Source organism: Octodon degus, unplaced genomic scaffold (assembly GCF_000260255.1).
Source record: "Octodon degus isolate 3935 unplaced genomic scaffold, OctDeg1.0 scaffold00017, whole genome shotgun sequence".
In the NCBI taxonomy this organism is placed as follows: domain Eukaryota; kingdom Metazoa; phylum Chordata; class Mammalia; order Rodentia; family Octodontidae; genus Octodon; species Octodon degus.
Window position 1 is genome coordinate 5,249,625 of NW_004524593.1, and position 21,107 is coordinate 5,270,731.

At 37.0% G+C, this 21,107-nt stretch overlaps 1 protein-coding gene and 1 long non-coding RNA gene across 6 annotated transcripts in view; one reads left to right on the top strand and one right to left on the bottom strand.

The window, feature by feature from the left end:
• The window catches only part of Dnm3 (dynamin 3), a 626,878-nt gene that overhangs the window by 309,295 nt on the left and 296,476 nt on the right, over positions 1-21,107 (bottom strand). The window lies entirely within an intron of this gene.
• LOC111815505 lies at positions 13,388-19,157 on the top strand. The gene is made up of 4 exons (XR_002820187.1): positions 13,388-13,512; positions 13,827-13,947; positions 16,010-16,083; positions 17,674-19,157. It is a non-coding gene; the product is annotated as an uncharacterized LOC111815505 (long non-coding RNA).

Below are 21,107 nucleotides of genomic sequence, written 5' to 3' on the forward strand. Positions count from 1 at the left end.
GGATCTCACTACATAGCTTGGGCTTTTAGTGATCCTCCTGTTTTCAGCCTCCCCAGAGCTAGGATTACAGGTGTGCATAACTACACCTGGATTCTGTGGCTGGCTCAACCCGACATCAGGGCAAAGCTGGCATGGCATGTGGTACCAGGGATTGAACCGCAGTCCCTGCACTTGCCTAAGCAGGCACTTTAGTTGGATGAGCTATCTTGCTGGCTCCCCACTCAGATGTTTGATACAGACCTCATCACACACTCTTTTTTCCCCCTTCCCTTTCCCTCTGGCCTTCGGGCACACTCTGGCCTAAGGCCTTTGCACACTCTGTTCCCCAACCACTAAAAGGCTCATCCCACAACAATCTGCATGCCCCTCCTGCCTGCAAATATTCTCAAATACCACTTTTCCTCACTGCCTCTATTTAATAGTATAATCCCAATCACAGTTTTTCTTTCTTTCTTTCTTTCTTTCTTTCTTTCTTTCTTTCTTTTGGTACAGGGTCTCACTATGCAGCTCAGACTTGTAGTGATGCTCCTGTCTCAGCCTCCCCAGCACTAGGATTATAGGCATGTGCCACCACCCTCAGCTCTGGTTGCTGGCACAGTGAGCCAGGGGTTCTGGGGCCAACACGGCACATGGTACTGGGGATTGAATTTGGGATGTTATGCTTGCCAGGCAGGTGTTTAGACTGCTGAGCTATCTCCCCAGCCCACCAATCACAGGTTTTTTATTTCCTTTCCTTGCTATATTTTCTTTCTGTTGCACTGGATTGCCACATGGACAAAAGTTTCAGTCTGTTTCATTTAGTGTTGTAACCCCAACCCTAGAGTACTATGTGATACATAAAAACCCTAAATATATGTTGAATAAATTAAGTAAATGTATTAAATGTTAACTACAACCTGAGTGCTTGATAAGTATAAAAGTTAAATGATTTAATTGAAATGTATGCTGAATGCTCATAATACCCTATAAGAAAGATTATAATTTTCATTATTATCATTACCATTATATTATCATTATGATCTCAGTTTTGTAGATGTAGATTATATAGAGTGACATAACCACTCATAAGTGATTGGCAAGTCATAGTTCTGGGATCCAAGTCATCTTGTTACAAAAAGATAGTGTTTCTTGTACCTCATGCCTCTAAACTCCCCCTACATGTTTTTACTTTCATTATATACTTACCACAAATTATTCGCCAACTACTACGAAGAGTAACTTTAGTTATAGCATACAATCTCTCTTTTAAAATAATTTGAGATGATTAGCTTTTGACAGTAGTTTCCTTTCATTAGAGGAAAAGAGAAAGAGGGAGAAAAATAAGAGGGGGGGAAAGGCAGGTGAGGGGGAAGAGGAAAAAGGAAAAGGAGAAGAAAGAGGAAGATGAAGAGGAGGAGATGAGGAGAAGAAAAGAATAAAAAGCCTATATTATAGCAATTTACCAACCAACATTAGAGAATAGCCATCGAAAACCCAAGGCTGGGATCTAGTGTCTTTCTAGACATCATCAGCCAAGAAAAACACCTGAATTGTCTTAACCATGAAAATAAGTCTATATGGATTCTATGTATTTCAAATTAAGAATTTAAAAAATCAGACTGAAAGCATCTAAAAGCCTCTGGGAGATGGAGTGTGGTTGAGGGTCAAGGGTTCATGAGATGGGGCAGCCATGAGGCACAAAGCTTGGCCAGAAGTTTCCAGGGGAATAAGCGTAGCAGTGGAGGCTACACTAGTGCAGTACAGTCGGATCAGATCTTCAGAGCCAACCTCAGTCTTTATTGTTTGGTTCCCCTGTTGTCCTTGAGACTGGCATTTACTACTACACTTAATATATACTAGGTGCTCTGCTGAAAGCTCTCCTAGACTAATCCATACAATCCTCACAAAATCTCTGTGAAGTAAAAGCTCTTATCAACATCTCTCTACAGATGAATCCATCACAGATGACAAGCAATGCGTCTCAGGTCACACAGAAATTATGGCACCAAAACTTAACATGTTCCTGAGTTGGCAAGTGCAAGACATAGTCTCTACATTCAGCCTCTACCCCGGGATGTCCAGCAACAGCAAAACTGAAAATGGTCTAGTTTTACACCAATCTCAACACTTGTGCAAATCGAAGAAAATTCTTATCTTCCCTCTCAGAGAGTGTTTTTGCCCTTCCATCATCCTGGGTATACTCAGCGAGGCCGTGAGTTGGGTACTGTCCACCTTGGTATCCACAGCCCGGAGTCCACCAGCGCAGGACCCAGATACACATCTGTTGTGTGAAGGGAGGGAAAAATGAATCCGGAGACTGGTGGTTTGTTTTTACTTCTCATCTGGAAAGCAGCACTTTCCAAGAATATAAGTCTCCTGGACTATAAATCGAGGCATAAACGAATTATGCATTCACTATTAAATTTAATCATCTAAGAGTTTCCAGATTAGAAGTGAAAATTTCAAAAATCTTAAATAAGAGTATATGAAATAAATCTTGATTAACTCAGCCTCTTTTCCCCACCCTCAAGTGGGAAAGAAACTAATCTATAGAAAGAAAAATTTTAATCTATTTATGTATATTAAACTTAATTTTGTAATTTTCTTAACCTCACAGACTTTTTCAAAGCAAAAGTCCTCCTAAATTCAGAAATGCAATGCCCACTGCTCCTAAACAGGACTATATGTGATCTGGCCATGTTTTTAAAGAAAAATCCCAGTCTGGAGGCTGTAAATGTTAATATTTTATTATTCTCAATATGTTTTATCTTACTGCAGCTTATTCCACTTTGTCAACCTCATAACAAATGTAAACTATAAAAAAGTTATTTAGCAGTAAGCTAAAAAAGAGCAATAAGAATATTTTTCTGAAAATAAAAAAATTCACCCCTTCTCCTTCCATCTACCCTACCTATATATTATTTTCATAAACAAGGTTTTAAATAGCTATACTAAAACCCTAGATTAAAGTTCTCCCATCCCTAAAGAAGATGATCTAAAGCTAATCAAGAGGGGGAAAAAAAGGAAGTATTTTCTTGCTTTCTTCCCTGTCCTTATTCCCACAATAATGTCTAACAAAGACTAGAATGAAACTTTCATTTAAATTTCAACTGAAGCCAATGTTATAATTGTATTACTACACAGCAACAGGAAGCACGATTACTCATCCATTCCACTGAGATATCTTAGACGAGGAGACTCAACACATTTTCCCCCTTCTTAAAGGACCCTATGTGAGGAGATTAAATTTCATAAATTCCAAAATACATTTATGATACGGGATTTTAAGATTTAATCCCTTGGCCATTGACTTTTGTTTTAAACAGCTTGTTTATCTTCTTCCTGCTAGCAGAAAACTCAGGGCAGAAATGGAAACCAGATTTCTTTATGTAGTGAATTTCATGTGGTTTCCACATTTCTCCTGGCAGCAGTTTCCCAGCAGACATTCATCTAAAAAAATTCCTCCTTGAGTGCCTTTTAAGTAAGATGGCATCTTCTGTGGCACACGCTCAGCATGCTTTCAGATGCACCACGGCCGACGTCTTGAAGCATTTTCCACTGTAGTTTTAAAGTTTTTGTAAAGAAAAACAAAGATGACATCATGTCATCTAAAAAAACTGATTTTTAGTGGCCCTGACTTACTGACTGAGGAGTCCCCTTTCTGTGACTGTCCATGCAGAGAAATCTCAGATTGATCAATTAGTGTGTATTCACTAGATTCCACTTAGGAAACCATTGTGAGAAACAGTAGAAGCCACAGGCAGGCCCTCGCGCCTCAAGGAGCCAATTGGAAAGATAAGATAAAGATGCCAGGACAAGTCAAAACCAGCTCAGGAAAAATCAGCAGACTGTAAGCAACAAATGGATGGATGAACAGAGCAGACAACAAGAACTATGTGAGACATCTGGAAATATGTGGCATGCAGTTTTCTGTGGAACCATAGGAAAGCTGATTTTAAATAAAATGATATCATCAATATATTATTCCACCATTCTCTTTCTTCTCCCTTCTGAAGATGTTTAATGCTTTGTTCAGGGGGTGGGGGGAACCTCAAAGCCAGTGGTTTCTAGAAGTCTAAGACCACATGGAAGTAGATAGCAATATTTATTTATTTATTTATTTATGCATTGAACTCAGGGCATTCACACTGAGCTGCACCCCTAACTCTTTTGTTATTTTTGAGACAAGATTTCATTAAATGGATTAATTGTCCAGGTTGGGCTTGAATTTGGGATCTTCCTGCCTCAGCCTCCCAGCGGTTCTGGGATTGCAGCAGTGGGGCCAACCACATCCAGCTAGCAGTTTTTAGCCAATGCATAGGTGGGGTTAGATTTCTCTTATTGAAAATTTAAGGAGCAGAAACAAAATCTTCTTGATGATTCAAACACATTTTTATTAGCAGGTCTATTCCACTTTTCTGAAGAAGAAACAGGAAGAACAGGAGCTGGGGAAAAGAGGACTGATCTCTCAGATAAGTTATCACTCCGAGAGGAAGAAAAATGGAGAAAGAAGATGGAATAATGGAAAAGATGAGCAGACAGAAGGGAAACTAATCCTATGTCACTGAATGCCTTTATCACCTGATTGAAACACAAAATAAACACATATCACTGCCTTTCGATAAAATGATTTGTTTAATTAATACTTGGTTCTTTTCTTTTTTAAATTCGTGGGCATCAAAAAAGTCAGTATGGAAAGAATGTTATGCGCCACAACGCTGTGGCTACCTGCCCAGGTCCTGTCTTAACAGCGTTACAGACTGTTGCAGAGTACTTTCAAAAGCATCTAGGTGCGTTTGCCCATCCTCTCTAATCACACTTGCTGACCTCTTCTGAGTTAGGAGTCTTACAATACTGGATAAATGAAAAATTGGCATCATTGACATGACCCGGTCTGCGTTGGCTAGTCTCTCGTATCTCAGTTGAATGCAAGAAAACAAAAGTATGATTTAACTTCAAATAAGTGAAATTTATTCAAGACTGAAGAAAGTTTAAAATTAAACATAAGTAAATAAATCTATATGAAATCACCTAATGCTGTCTGTTCTAGGAGAAAAAGACATAGCTTTAGTGTTTTCATAGTCAGTGTTAATTTGAAACTTTTTCAAATCATATTCCACTAGTAAACAATGAGCAGATTATGAAAATTATCTCAAATATTTAAAGCAATTTTGTCATAAATTTCTAAATAGTTTTTGTCAACATGCATAAACACAAAAAATTCACCATGGCACGTGAGCAAGATATGTACAGCGGAAATCATAGTTTTAAGTGGAGGAGAATTTTTCAGAAAGCCTTGCATATACATCAATAAGACAAGTGGATTCAAAATGATCTAATATAGGAATACAGTAGCAGGACATTCACTAAATTAATCCAAATTTATAGCATACAACCTCAAAATCAAACTAAACAATGATAAAATAGAGGCGACATTAACATATATTAGATCGGATCTAACCCTAACCCTGGGTGACTAATACCAACTATTTTTATGATGTGGAGGCTGAGACGGAATCAAAATTCAACAGATAAGGCAAAATGTACTGGAAAATCAAATCTCATTAACTTTCTTATTCTTTGTTAAAAGTTTAAAAAAATACAGGATTCAATTTTACAAAAAATAACCAACTGCAATGAGGGGTTCAAAATGTCACAGTCTGGAATCATGAGAAAGGGGAGGGAAGGGAAGGCTACTTCCTCAGAGAGGCCTCCCAGCTGGCAAATGCAACTACTTCTGGAGAAGCCAAAGTACTCCTTTTAGACCACTTCTCTTGCTCTTGTGTTTTCTTTTTAGAAAACAAATAGACAACAAGTAGGGAGCCCCTCAGTAACAACTTCTGAAAAGTGCTAGTGTAGACACAATGACCCAAGCAGCTGCCCCATGAGTTGACATACACATCAGCCAGGTAGCACTTTAAAAAGAAATGGTTTAAAAAATCGAGTTATTCTCCAGCAAACAAAAATACACGTCATCCCCAAAGGAGTCATCACCCATTTTAGCCAATGGAATCCAAGCAAGTTTGCTATTTAAAAACTTAAGGTGAAAAGGAAATAAAGCAAACTATACCAGAGGAAAACATTTTGCTATGGCACGGAAAATAGGAAGTAAAGTGAGTGCTTCCCAAGGGGTGTGTGTGTATGTGTGTGTGTGTGTGTGTGTGTGTGTGTATGTGTGTGTGTGTGTGTGTGTGTGTGTGTGTCTGTGTGTGTGTGTCTGTGTGTGTGTGTCTGTGTGTGTGTGTGTAGGGGGGTGGGGGTGCGGGTGGGTGGGAGTAGCATTTAAATAGTGAAATCTGCCTAGGTAGAAACCAACTCCCTGAAACACTACATTTGCAAAAACCACAAAGGTTTTCCTTACCTGAGATTCTTTTGTTAACCCTCCACTGTTGTAGTAAAGCTCCATGATAGTCAGAGTTTTTGTTATAAAAGACAAATGTCTGAAACTAACACCTAAGTATAAAAAAATCTTTACTACCTATGCGCTAGTTTAAAAAGTGTTATTTTTAAAAGCAAAAAGAATTCATTTAGGCGTTGACAGCCATTATATAGATGTGATCTGGTTTGCTATAAATATATATACATATATGCTCATACAAATGGACATATGCACATATTCAATGTACACATCTTATAAAGATGTGTGATTCATACTCATTTGTACCATGTAACTGTATTATGGATCTTAATAGGTATTTGATGTATATTTTATATATCAAAAGCAGACAAGCTGAAAAAGAAAAGGTTATTGGCTTTTTAGAAAGATTCTCCAAAGCTTTCGCACAGTATTTTGAAAGCAATTCTGTTGTCTTCCTTTCAGAATCAAGCATTTTCTTCTAGTACGACTCAGTTCGCCACTTATGACTGAAGTATTTACCCCATGAGGGTATACAACACGAGGAAAACAGCATCCTTTCTTCCTGAGCAGTGTGTGTTGTTGCTGCTGCTGTGTTCAGTCACCAGTCTCGGTGTCCATGACTGAGAAAAGGTGGGGGCGGTAGGTCCTCACAGGAGCATCTGGCCCGCTGGACACCATGGGGGCTGAGTCTGACCCCATCCGAGCTCTTTGCACACATTAACTCACTTAACGTTAAGCTCAGAAGGAAACCCATATTACCGATGAGGACACCAGCGCTCAGAACAGCTACACAGTTTGTCAAGGTGGCCCCAGCAGCTGCAAGCCGATTCCACCTCGCTGTCTGGCTCTGGATCTCCCGCTGCACTGACCTGCTGAGCTCGGGCTGCTTCAGCTGGAACTGTGGAGAAATCTCACCTTTCAGGGAGGTTGGATTAAATTATATCACATATGGAAAATACTTTTATGGGGTCTGGCATAAAACTAGTGCATAACAGAAAATATTAAGGAAATAAGACAAACTCTAAAAATGGAAAAGAGTAACTTTCTTTCCCTGCTCCATTAATATTGCAGTTTTGAATGACAAGGAAGCAATTCCAGTTGGCCCTGTATGGCAAATTGAGCCTTTTTCTGGTGGATTAATACTCAAATAATATGTTCCTATAAAGACACATGATTAATGCTCATTTGCAGCATGTAAATAACCTTCCAACATGAACCACTTGTATAACAAGTGCTCTTCTTTGGTATGTAAAACTAAAGTGGGATTCCATAGTGACACAAATAAAGTATTTTTATATGGTCTCACATGTCCCTGGAAGCTTCAGCAAATTCTCCAGAGATGAAATAGAGTTGAGAATCCAATTAATGTGCCCACAATGTACACAGCTAAATCAATTTATGTTGGTTCAAATCCTTTTTAGAAATTCATATAGTTGTGTTTCCCCTTTTGCATATTCCTGAGGATTATGAATCCTAAAATAAAGACAATGTACCACATGTTATGAAAGTGTGCCTATATTTAACTAGGACCTTGGCACTTCTAAAACAACGCTCTGCATACTTGTAGGTACTATATTCTGAGGAAAGCAAGAAACTATCCTGCACACATGTACTGCCTTGTGGCTAATGTGCTTAACTTGAACCTCTATCCACATAAAAGGCAAAAGAAAAATAGTTTGCAAAAGCATACTTTTGGATTCTGTGTGCGTGTGTGTGTGTGTGTGTGTGTGTGTTATTGAGAACTGAAACCAAGACCTTCACAGTGAGTTACACCTCAGCCCCTTTTATTTTTTATTTTGAGTCAGAGTCTTACCAAGTGACCCAACAGGACTCAAACTTGTGATCTTCCCACCTCAATCTTTACACAGAGCGCATACATATTTTCCCCCCTTGGAACATCATACATGCTCACTTCTGAGGCGCAATAAAGAAATAAGACACAGGTGATACCAAAAGACAGCAGGAGTCAATGGTTGAAACTTGTGAGTGACACAAAGAAACTATGTTTCTCTTGCCCTAGCATTAAAATCTGACTGTAAGGCAGATGTCCACAGGAACACATAGCATTTACATAATACTGCTCAGCCCGTGAGGGCTGAGTCAGGCTAAGGTTCTAGGATGCTCTCACTTAAAAGCTGCCTAAGAAGGCCAGCAGCAGTCTTCCAGCCTCTTTATTTGCCTTCTCCTAAAGATTTCAAGACAAGCCTTCGAGGTCATGAAAGTCATAAATCATGTGTTTACCTTCATGTGACTGGTATTCCAGAGAGCCCGACTTTTTAAGGCTTGCCTGCTGGATGGACGTATTATGTTACTGAAATGTAGAAATGGCCGCTCTGCATGCCAGTAGTGAGCAGAACTCCAAGACGTAACCTTATCTTCTCAATTGATTTGAGGAAAGAATGTTCATAAAACATATACTGCTTTTGGTTAGGGGCTGATTTCTAAATAAACAGACTCAGTTATGGAAATTCAAGAAACAGGCAAAACAAAACATGCATTCATAAATGTATATTTTAAAATCAAGCCTCTCACAACACTTGCCTTTTGTAAGCTTTACAAAGATTGTAAAATCAGTTACACTAAGTTTATGGTTTATAGTCGTTGTAACTTAACTTCTCTTTCAGTCACCGATGGAAAATCTTAACTCCTCTGGAATATTTCTGCTTTATTTTGCAGACTGGTATGCTTCTCTCCCTAACAAGGCCTTTCCTTACCCTGACTGGAAGGCACCCATTTGTCCTGCAAGTCAGACGAAAGAAGAAAAGTGGAAGGCTTTGCTACAGCAAATCCTAATGCCCTGGTCTCTAACACACTAGCAAGTGCTGGACATGAGAGGACTGCGTCGCCTCCAACAACATGACACTGTGCTAATCCACAAAGCACAATGCTAACCTGCGTGGAGCTATATCCTCCTCATCTCCAGTGAATTGAGGTCAACTGGATTTTTATCTGAGCTACAAACTTGAAAGCAGAAAACAGCAAGAAACAAAACATCACAATTTGGTTGGATCCTGCTTTGCACACAAGATTGTGTGAGCCATTGCTGCACAGGATATTTCCAGAAGATTAGAAGGCCAAAAGTAAGCAAGGAAATATGGCTATGCCCAGTGTTCACATTAAAGAAGAATAGTGTCTTATTCATAGGTACATTTCAGCTACGTAAATGTTAACATTGTGCTGTGTTTTCCCTTTAAATTCCTACATTATTATGATAAAGCTTGATCAGAGACCACTTACATACTACTTAGCTTTCGCTCACTTTTTAAACAGTCAGCTTAATGGCCTACTTAATGAGCCAGTCAAACAAAATAGCACAAAATAAACTGTCCCTAAGTTCAATTAGCTTATACTGTATCTGGGGAAAGATCAAATATGTGAAGTAACAAATACTGCAGATAATATTTCAGTACACAACTATGCCAGAGCCAGGTGTGATAGTGTACACCAATAATCGCAGCACTCAGGAGGCTGAGGCAGGAGAATTAAAGTGAGTTTGAAACAAGTCTGGGCTACATGTGAGTTCAAGGCCAGCTTGTACTGCATAGTGAGAGCCTGTCTCAAAATAAAATAAAAGCTATGACAAAAAAGCAAATAATTGACATTTTAATAACAGGAAATATAAGCATTGTAAGACTTCAGAAGATGCCTTGGTAAGCTGACAATATACTTCTTTACGGAATGGAAAAAATACTGAATTTTATTCACTGTAATCACAAAGTAATATGCTTTCATCTCTATGAGGCTTGATTCAATCACCAATAAAACAATAAAAATGATGCTTTGATTATAGAATTATTATAAGAAATTAATACATTGTATGTGAAAGGAATTTTTGTAATCTGCAAAGAAGCTATAAAATGACCACTGAGAAACTAATAAAAGTAATTACATTATTAATTTGGAAAGGTAGAAACTTTCATAAATACCTATACACTGATCTTGTTACAAAATGATATTAAAACTATATAAATATTAGCTGAAGTATGCATATCTGGATATTACCAATTGGATGTAAACACTCATAACACTGCTGCTGTGCTGGTACATAAAAACAAGTCTTGGGCTAGTGAAATAGTTCAGCGGACTAAGTGCCTGTTTAGGCAAGCACAGGGACTGGGGTTCAATCCCTGGCACCACATGCCACGCTGGCCCCACCCCTGGGTGTGCTGAGCCAGCGACCCAGTCTGGGTGTGGTGCCGCACACCTGTAATTCCAATGCTGGGGAGGCTGAAAACAAGAGGATCACTACAAATCCAAGCTGCATAGTGAGACTCTTCTAAATATATTTAAAAAAAAAAACAAGTCTCAGTCCTGGTATCAATTTGAGAATTTCTAAAGTCAAAACATTTGCCAAGTTTGGAAATAACCATCAGCTAAAACAGTATTCTTTTCTTTTGCATAAAATTTTAAAATAGAGCAAATTGCATAATCACCCAAAACAATCCATTGATTCGATAATTACTTTGATCAATGGCTTTTGAAAGTAGTAAGTTAAAAAAAAATTAGTTCATTAAAGTCAAGCCCTTGCCACATCTAACTTTGCTTTCTAGGGTGCAGTTCCTTCAACTGATGGCTTTACAAAGAGACGAAATCTTCAAGCCAACTCCGGACCCATGCCAAGGACTTTCCACAATCACAGGACAGACCTCTGAGCGTGAACCCGACCTCAAGTTGCCAACATGTCAGGGAGGGCAGAACTCGGTCATCTTATTCTCACTCTGCCTCGTCCTTGCTATGTTACCAACCCACAAGTAGGCAAGGACAATTACCTCCTAAACTTCTCTGCAGGAAAGATAACTCTAAAACTATTAGTCAACTGGAAGCCCAAGCAGGTAGGCACACATGCTAAGACAAATACAACGTTATAACTGTTTCTGGAGAAAAACACATTAACATGACTCAAAAGCTTCAAAGCCAAGCATAGACATAAAAGTCTTGCTGAAACATCATGAAATCTTCATGTACTGTAGTAGAACCATTTGAGTGAGAGAACACATGATGTGAACAGAGGTGACTTAGGGAGTCATCTATTCAGAACCACTTTTTGCTTATTTAATAAAAATTTCCAAAGTTTGTCCCTTTGATATAAACAGAAATGGGGAAAAATTTCATCTTTTTTGTGTGGCAGTAAGGATTGAACCCAAGATTTTACAATGAAATACACTGCCAGCCATTAATTAATTAATTAATTAATTAATTTAAAGACAGGGTCTTGCTGAATTTCCCAGGTGAGACTCACACTTGTAATCCTCCTATGTCAGCCTCTCCAAGTTCTGGGTCAGTGGAGTATGTGCCACCCCACTGGGCTCTGTTTGCTGTGTCCCTGCATCAGTGGGCTGCTGGATCATCGCTTCCCCATGGTGACTTAATGAATAAATGCATAGATCCTTAAGACAGACAGAATGAGTGTCTACACGTAAGAAGACTATTAGATCGTGTTTAACCACTCTTACAGATTCCAGTACTCTGTGGGGAAAAGGAAGTTGAATTGCACTGGCTTCCCCAAGCAATATTGACTAGGCCCTGGAGATGGAAGTATGGAAGAAAAATTACAGTGATAGGAAGTAATTTCTCTGATTTCCACTGGTGATTTAAAATCTCTGTGAATGATACACCTCCTACTAATTTATCTGTTCCATTCGAAGCCTCTACATAATTCATTTTCATCTATTTAATCTTCTTCACAAGGTAACCAGGCCTTGCAATCATTTTTGAACTCATAGTGGTATGTTAGTTTACAATAAACCATTTTATTAAAACCAAATGCTTTAAACCAGTTCTTGCTGAAATATTTTAAAACATTCCACCCAATGTATATAAAAGAAGTATGTTTTTCTACTTCTGAAAAGAATTGCAGAAGGCCAGTAGAAATAAAATGCTTTGGCTGCAGTTCTTGAAACAATGCTACGTTTCTTAGTTTGGTCAGACGGATTAAATTTGGAAGCTACCTAAAAATTTTCTCACATCGTGATCTCAGTCTGGAGGGCCAATTAATCAAGCTCTTGTTTGAAGCAACTCTAACATTAATCAGAGATGTAAGGAGAGAAAATTGAGAGAACTTCTCTTTCACAATATTCAACAATATTATAATTGAAAATAGTAACAACAGGGGGAGAAAAGTGGATGCCAAGGGGCCAACACCTTGCAGCCTTTGGTGGAGCCTATATTTGGCAAATTGAATAGATTTACTTAACCAGAGATAAAACTAAGCAGTAGAATACCACGCAAACAAAACAAAAGTAGCAAAACAAAGTCAGGAATTACCAGTGAAAAACAGGGTCACACTCAAGAGCATGAATGTGCCAGAGGCAATTTGTGGGGAGACTAGAGTCACCGCTGCATTGTTGGGTGCCTGAAATCAAAACGTTAAAGTTTCTTTAGGTAAAGCTATAGTACAGCATTCAAAGAGCCAGCCAAAATAGCTGAGGGAAACCAGGAAGGCCACATGTGGAACTAATTACTCATGTGGAGGCCATGACAAAGAACATTTCTCCAGACTTTTCATGGGGGCTTCACTTTCAGGAAGTTGCTATAATTACTGCTCAAGTCTAGAGCAGCCTGCAAGCCGCTGACAGATCCAACAGACGAGGAGGAGGAGGGAAAGAGGGGGAAAAATAACAAAACTTATCTGCCCTTTCTGACGAGTGAAACACCAGAAAATAAAGTACCGCAGGAAAGCTCCAAAAAGGTTTCCAAATGAGCTCTGCCTCGCAGTGTTCAACTTTCTGTTTACTATTTTATCTCTTCTCTATCTTCAAATGACTTCTCAAGCCTGGATCAGACGGCAAATTTGTACTGCTACTCTTAACTCACTTTCAGTTGGCCACAGCAGAACTGTACATCTTGACTTTTTTTTTTTTTTTTTACAGCTTTTCCATACTGGGGCCCACTTCCTGCCCAGTTGAGGAAAAAAATCTGGCCTGAAGATGAAATGACTGCTTAACATTACACGAGAACATCTGGTACCATTTTATGCACAGACCCATGTCTGAGAGCAGGCGATTCTAGCGGTCTCTCCAGCGGCACAGCACATACCCAAACCTCCCCAGGGTGACATCATCCCATATATGGACTCTCCAGCCCAGCCCTCCCCCTTTTCCTGGTCCTAAATTCATTGCCAGTTCCCTAGTCTGCAGCAAATGTGCCACGTCAAGACTGGAAATCACAGCCCTTGAGTGCGTCTCAGTCAGTGCGGCCGAATTCAGGGGGGAAAGCTGAATCCACCCCTGGTGCAGGAAGGGAGGCTCTCCCCAGGACTGGGAGAGGATTTTAGGTCCACAGCTGGAAGCTCCTGGAGATCCTGCTCCGTCGCCCCAGTGTTCAGACTACCTGTTCAGGACAATGCCGTTGTACAGTAGTCTGCACATTGGTTAGACTGGGCAAGGGACAGCAACGCCATGAACTGCTGGGGACAAAATTGGCTGTTTCCAAGGAGAAGACCTTGGTTTGCTCCTTTGTTGAATCTCACACCCAGTTTTTCTCTTCACAGGTTTTGCACGCTAGGGATCAAGAAGCACTCAGGGACACTGCTGAGAAAGAACCACTGGAGGGAAAAGCTGCGGGTAAGGCCTTCGTGACTGCTCACCTGGTCTGTGACCATGGGAACCGAGGTAGGGGTCCCATGTGGGAGAGGCTGCCATGTGTTTAATTTTTAAAAAGCAATGATGTATATAGTTTGTAATGACTTACTGTATGTTTTATTATTTCTGAAGATTGGTAATTAAGTGTCCTCTTAAGTTGAAAGGTTTTTCCACTTCAAAATGAAATGTAGAAAAACTCACTCAGAACACTTAATAACTCAACAAGGCTAGTTTTCAATTGTTGAAATTAAAAATTCAGAGACTAACACTATGAATAAAGTTTAAATGCATCATTGGGGGCATTTCAGGATTGAATGAATTTTACCCTAAAGAATACTTGCTATCTTGAAAATTCCATATGGGTAATTTTTTTCTAAATATTTACTTATATAATATAAATACCAGGAATAATAGTCCCTAACAATAAATGATGAGCCTGCCAATGTTTTGCCTACCAGACAATGCAGATGGGACTTTTGCCCAGATATGAGCACCAACCTACAACTTACTGAGTCAGCAACTGAATAAATCAGAGACTAGAAACCTCTGTCTGTAGATAGCACAATACGTATCTCTGCATTTTTTTTGTTTTTTTTTAATCCAGGAATGGTTGATGAATTGCTGGTCAGCTGAAACCTCTTGTCTCTTATGTTTTACAAGGCTTCTATGTCTCCCAGCACTTAAAATGATAAAGTACTTTGTCTAGAAAACTACTGATAAAAAAGGAATTTGTAAATGAATGCAGAAGTTTTCTTTGGTCAGTTTCCCGAAGTCTTGGAGGTGAGGGAGAGTAGGAGAGGAGGAGGAACGTGGGAGGGAAGAAAACTCTCAAACTGAATGAAATCCTAAAGAGAAAAATAGGGAAGTCTGAGCTGCCATGGGATCAGTGTGGTCTGTGCTACACTTTAGAGGTGGGTCCCTTAAAGAAAGTTCTGGAAAAATGTTACTGTCTCCCCTCTAACTCCCTCAATCACCATTTAATTCTACCTTAAAATATTTCTGTGAAATGAAAACATACGTTCTTCTATAGGCTCTTGTGGAAAGTAAATGTAATCTCTTTGTCCTGAGCAAATAATTTTCTACTTTGTATTTTTCAACAGTTAAAAACTGACACAGGTTCTGTTTTACAAAATATCTCATTACAGAAGTTTCCCCAGGTTTCTTCTCTGTCAAAATATTTAAAATTTGTCCTTCTGATCATCCTGGAACTGGTTAGTGTTAGGAACACCTAGGTTTTTTCAAGTACTCGTAATTTTTAGTTAAAGTATAAGTAGCAAGGAGAAATTTATTTTTCACTTAGATGACGTGCTCGTCATCTTTCATCTTCTCTTGTGACTTAAAGATTTTCAAATTAATTATTTTAATGAGACATTTAAGACTTTTAAAATCTATAGCATTTCTTTCACATAGAAAAACCTAAAAAAAATAAACTATTAGGTAATTTATGGGAATTTATGTTTCCAAGAAATGGAATTTACAGTCACTAACTAGGAAAGAGACCTACAAGTACTTTGGCAACATAAGATTTCTCAAATTTTGTGGGTTTTACTTTTTTACTCTGGAAAATAATTGAATTTCATAATTTGCTTTCATTTAATGTACTTTTAAGTTAAATTGCTTTCTTCATATTAAACAGCCTTTCATTTTTTCAGAGAAACTAACCCATCAGAGTCCCTTACCTATTTTATTTTAGGGGTAACTTTCAATCAGGCGATAGAATGGAAACAAGTATGTCTTTGGCTTATGTCCAAGAGTAAAAATATAAAATTTACTTTGTAAAGGGTTAGCCAAGGAGTCCCTGCCTGTGCTCTGTAGAGTCCTAAAGACACATTTATGAGACGAACTCTTCACAAATGACAAGAAATAGTACTCCATTTAAAATTTATGTAAGCCAAATTAAAGATCAATCAAAAGCAAAGGATCATTTTATAAACTGCTGAATGAAGACAGAAAGGTAGCCGACATGCTGGTTCATATAACAACAGTTATATATACTCAGAATCATAAAATAACTATCTGTTGCCACGGTGATTAGAATAATGCTTAATATTATTTTGATATTACTTTATAAGGAAATATACAAATATTTTAGGGACCATGGAATCTATTCCAGAGGAAACTATTCAACAGTGAGCATCTTCAACTAAAACTGTCCTGGATAGAATGGTAAGTGTGTTAAAATTAAACATGATGGTCATAAAGAGAAAACTATTGGTAGGATCTGTCTAAATTGTAGTTCATAGAAATTTCATAGTTTTCATTTTAATGTGTGGATGATCGATTAATTAAGTGCTGTGTTGAAAGAATTTTTTCTGCTAAGAAAAAGGAAATTTTTTTCTTTGGTGTTGAGGCTCAGCTTCAACACCACCCTTCAGTAATTGAAAGAGAATGAATATAAAACAGTGCACTGAAATTTTAAAATGTTTCTGGCGAGCCATAGATCTCAAAATAAAAGACAGTTTGTTTACAATGGGGCAAAGCTTCACACTGATCACTTTCCTGCAATTAGTCCACAGGCTTGATATCCTTCCTGCCTGGCATTCATGCTTTCCACTCAGATATGTTTATGTTCTTAAAAGACCAAAATATACTATCTACTGCCACCCCTTGCCTACAGACCACCCAAACATAATACTCTGTGGAAAAGATTTAAAATATCAAAATCCTAATGAAATAATATTTTTTTTCCTTTCCTTGTTTCTTTTGGGTTTTAGGGGGCGGGAGTGAAGTCTTAAACTACTAGAGGAAAAGAAAGTACAACTGCGTTAAGTAAAAAAAAAAAAAAAAAAAAAAAAAAAAAAAAAAAAAAATGCATCCACAAATGTTCATGTAACATAAAAAGAAACCACAGCTTTCAGTTACTCTGGAGAGTAATTAAGGAATCTGCTCTTTTAAAAACAAAACTAAACAAAACTTATCTTATTCTAAGAAGACTAGCCTACCCATCAGGAGACTGACCAAATGACATCTAAGAGACCTTCACTCACAAATCTCAGCTTAAAGGAACTAGAAGGTCAGGCTTTAACCTGAGACAGGAAATGCCCGAGTTAAGATTGAAACTTTCTTCAAATCCCTTTATCCTTTGGTGTCCTGCAAATTATATAGATACAAATGTTGAGGATTTTTCCAAAAGTCCCTTATTAAGAATTTTTTACATCAGTTTAGTAAAGAGGGCTAATGAAGTAAATTAAAGAAAATAATTGAAACTTCAATATGAATTTTCCATGGATTGTGATACTCAATTTCTTGGAGTTGCTTTGCTTTAATTTTACTGTAGAAAATTTAAAAGAAAATTCTTTTCTTGCATTTTTCTTTAAAGATAAAAAAGAAATAATGTATAACAAAGATATTTTAAGAATTACATGAAATGATAATAATATAATGGCTTTTTCATATTCTGATTAGGAATTTAAGAGATAAAGTAATACTCATCCTATCATTTGGGAGATAGAAAAAAAGTCAGAAATTATTTTTAGTTTTTCATTTTTTAATCAGCTTCGGGCAGGTTCATTGTAACTATGAAATATGCATATGCCACATACATATCATAACTGTGTTTTAAAAAAGTCAAGAACATATGTTGTGCAAAAACCTACGAGTGGATCATTTTTCTTATTTTTCAGTGAGATATTTTTCACCCTAAAAAACTACTATGATTGATTTTTCAGGCTCAAAAAATTTGGATATTTTGGTATAATAAAACTGCTTCAAATTAAAGAAAAACATATGAACTCACAAATATTTCTTTTTTTTCAGGTTGCATGCATCATTCCTTTAATTGAGCACAGTAAACTGGATCAATTTATGAGAGAGTGAGGGAAAGTTATACAAAATATAGTAACTTTTAATTTCAGTAACTTTTAATTTCTACCAGTATATTCTTTGTAAGTGAATCATTCATTCTTTTCTGTTGCACTGAATGTAGCAATAATACCTAAATAGTAGTTTCAGGTATTTATTCTTTGCATAATCAAATCTTGCAATTATTTATATAGCAGTCAAGTTTACTAAGTTTTTTTTTTTTAATTCTGTGAAGGAAAAAAGTTTTCTACTCTTAGGCAATGAACAGAAACAAAATTATTTACTTTTTGAAATTAAATCCATAAAAATTTCACTGATCAATTCTTTGTCAAAACTTTATTATATCTAGTCGCTGCATGAAAGTTCAGATTTATAAAGCTGTCATTTTTCTGTCCCTAAAAGTTATTTTGCTCTCTACTAGGTTGCTTTACTATTTTCTTAAAACTTTATTAATATAACTAAAGATTTAAAAAGATACCTATTTGTTACTTTATAGAGATCTTTGAAAAATTCCAAATATAAACTCCTTGGACAAGAAGTCTCACTCACTGGAATTTTGTCTCTAAGGCTATCTTGTTTTTAAAAGGGAGATACAAGTTTTTAAATACCTTTACATGTGTGAATTGATAATTTATATTTAAAAATAGCCAAAATCCTTCTTGACACCCCAGAATCGCATTTTATATCTATATGTGGTACTTTATTCTTTAAGAAAATTTTCCAAAGTCTGCATTTAAATTTTTTGATATGAAATAAGTTTTTCTTTTCAGTGTTTAAGGTTCTAGTTTGTAACGATATATACACAAATAATGCCTAAACACATTGTGAGCATCAGTGCTTGGGACAACATTCCAATTCACATCCCTTGCTTCCTTCCATGACCCTGTAAGTTAAGTACGTGGTGGAAAACTTAAGCTCACAACTGCCTTTTATTTGATTTTCACACCCATACTTAGGAACTGTACATTTAAAAGGAAAATCAAAGGTTTAAATGAATTTCTGTTGAAATATAAAATCCCCCATCAAAGCATCAGAAACCTAAGTCCATTGGTTCAGTTTCCAAATACATGAGGCTCATTAATTATTTTGAAAATGGCTGCTGTTACCATGTAAATGACAATTTTCTTTTTCGTGAGCAAGATTATAGTTCTTATCTACTGCAAGAAACATGTATAAACATAGTCGTTATCTTTAGCTTCAGTATTAAAATATGCAGAGTTTTTGCAAAGAGGAAAAACATCTGGTTCAATTACTCTGAACTCTGACTGCATGTGGGCCAGTCATACTAGGAACTGAATTGGAGAAAAAAGCCTTGTGTTTAAACTTTTTCCTTCCTTAAAATTTTAATGTGTTTTCTGTCATGCCAAATATCCATGTTAGCACACTGGAAAACAAATGTATAAGTGTACTTTCTGAATAAAGTCAAACATCTAACTTGTTTTTAGTTCCATAATGTTTTAATGTTTAATTCTGCTGTGTGTTTTTCTCCCTTTCCCCTCACCCGCCAAAATCACCTAATCTGGAAAGCAGGCTGATTGTATCTGTCCCTGAGCAAAGGAAGCCTGAAGGAATCGAGGGCCTGGCTGACAGAGTTGTCATGTGTCTGCCTGTCTACACTTGCTGTGCAGAACATCCGCTCACCTGTACAGCAGGCACAGACAGGCAGTCACATGACAACCCAGCCTGAATGACAACCAGCCATTGAAAGAAAGCAGTCCTCACACCGTAGCCTCCAAGAGCTACAACCAAAGGGCGGGGCTCGGGGGTCTGGGCTTTTCATCTGTTGGCTTAATACTTAACTCGTATGTATTATTCTTATTATTTTATTTTGATTCAAATATTAAAACCCACCAAAAGTAAAGTAAGTGGTACCTATGAAATATAATAAAACCCATTTCTGAAAATGTTCCTGTGCTTTCTATAATTCTCTTTTCCTAATTGTTGTTAGCAAATCACTACCCTGGACATTTATTGTATACACCTTTGAAGCATCCCATGATCAATATTTTTAAAATCAATATAACAAAACAGAATTTCAGTTTGATGTTTGGGAAGGAATAAATTATTCTAATAGCTCTAATCCATAAACTAAGAATTGCTTTCTATATTGTTGTTTTTTCTTCAGTGGGAAGTGGATGAGGTATAGAGCAAGAAAAAAAAAAAGAAAAAGAAAATGGTGATAATCTAAAGGATCAAGTCTTTCAGGCTAAGAAGATGACAATCTTGTCTATATAAGGCATAGTGGGATAAAAGTATTTTCAAATTTATTAAAAGGATTGCTTTTTTGATAAATGGAAAGTTGAAATTGAAACATTAACATTTTCAAGTGTCATCATCTGAATAGTGTTAGTATATTTTCATTGTTTAATTAAGAAGTGACTTCTGCTCTGGTTCTAGGAGAAGAATTTACAGGACCAGTAAATTCACTTGGAATATAGGCTTCCATTCGCCATATTCAGGCTCTTAAGATGTTCAAATATTTCAATACTTTCAAAAGCTTGAGGAAAGTGTTTATCGGAAGTGTACTGCATATTTTGCCATATCTTTTGAGGAAATTAGTAAAATTTCAGTTTATGCACCGTTAAGTGGAATGCAATGATGAGAACTGACTATTGTATATGAATATTTCAAACACTTAAATGTAAAAATGGAAGAGGATAAAATTAGAAATTTGTCACCTTTGATTTGGTTCACTACAATGTAAACTTTCACTTTTTAAAATTAATGTTTACTTTTCTTAGTAAGATTCTGGTCAAACTTAAAAATATAACACTGGGCTATCCCGAACTGTTCTTTAAAATTTAATAAATCATTATTACAAGCATATATTTTGAACTAAAGCACACTATTTTCCATTTAGATATTTCATTTTTAAATGAAATATTAGTTTTAATTTAAAGGTCCTATATGTTCCAAATTTTCTGATTTTATGTTGTTTCAATCAAACTTGACAGTGTAATTTCTTTAAGCAAAAAAAAAGCCCTGAGCAATGGGCTAAACTATGAAGTACAAATATGAGTAAAACAAAATGTCTTACATTTATACAATCTGAGCTTAAAACAACACATCATCTACTAAAATCCACTTCTGGTGCTGTAAGACTTATTTACAATGAAGGTTTGCATCTTAAATAAAGTACTATAACGAGCAAATAAAGTCTGACACAATACTTCATGAAATGCAAAATTTAAGCAGGAAGGCAATACAGAAAGGAAATATTTATATAACTCCACCAATTTTAAGTGCTTTATACAACCTCTTACACACACTACCTAAAGAGTTTACATGCAGACTCCTTCCACTGTGCCGTGGAAGGCAGTCCCGGCAACGTGTGTGACAGCTCTCAGGATTAACATGAGGCAACTAGTACAGCATGACCCAAAGAAACC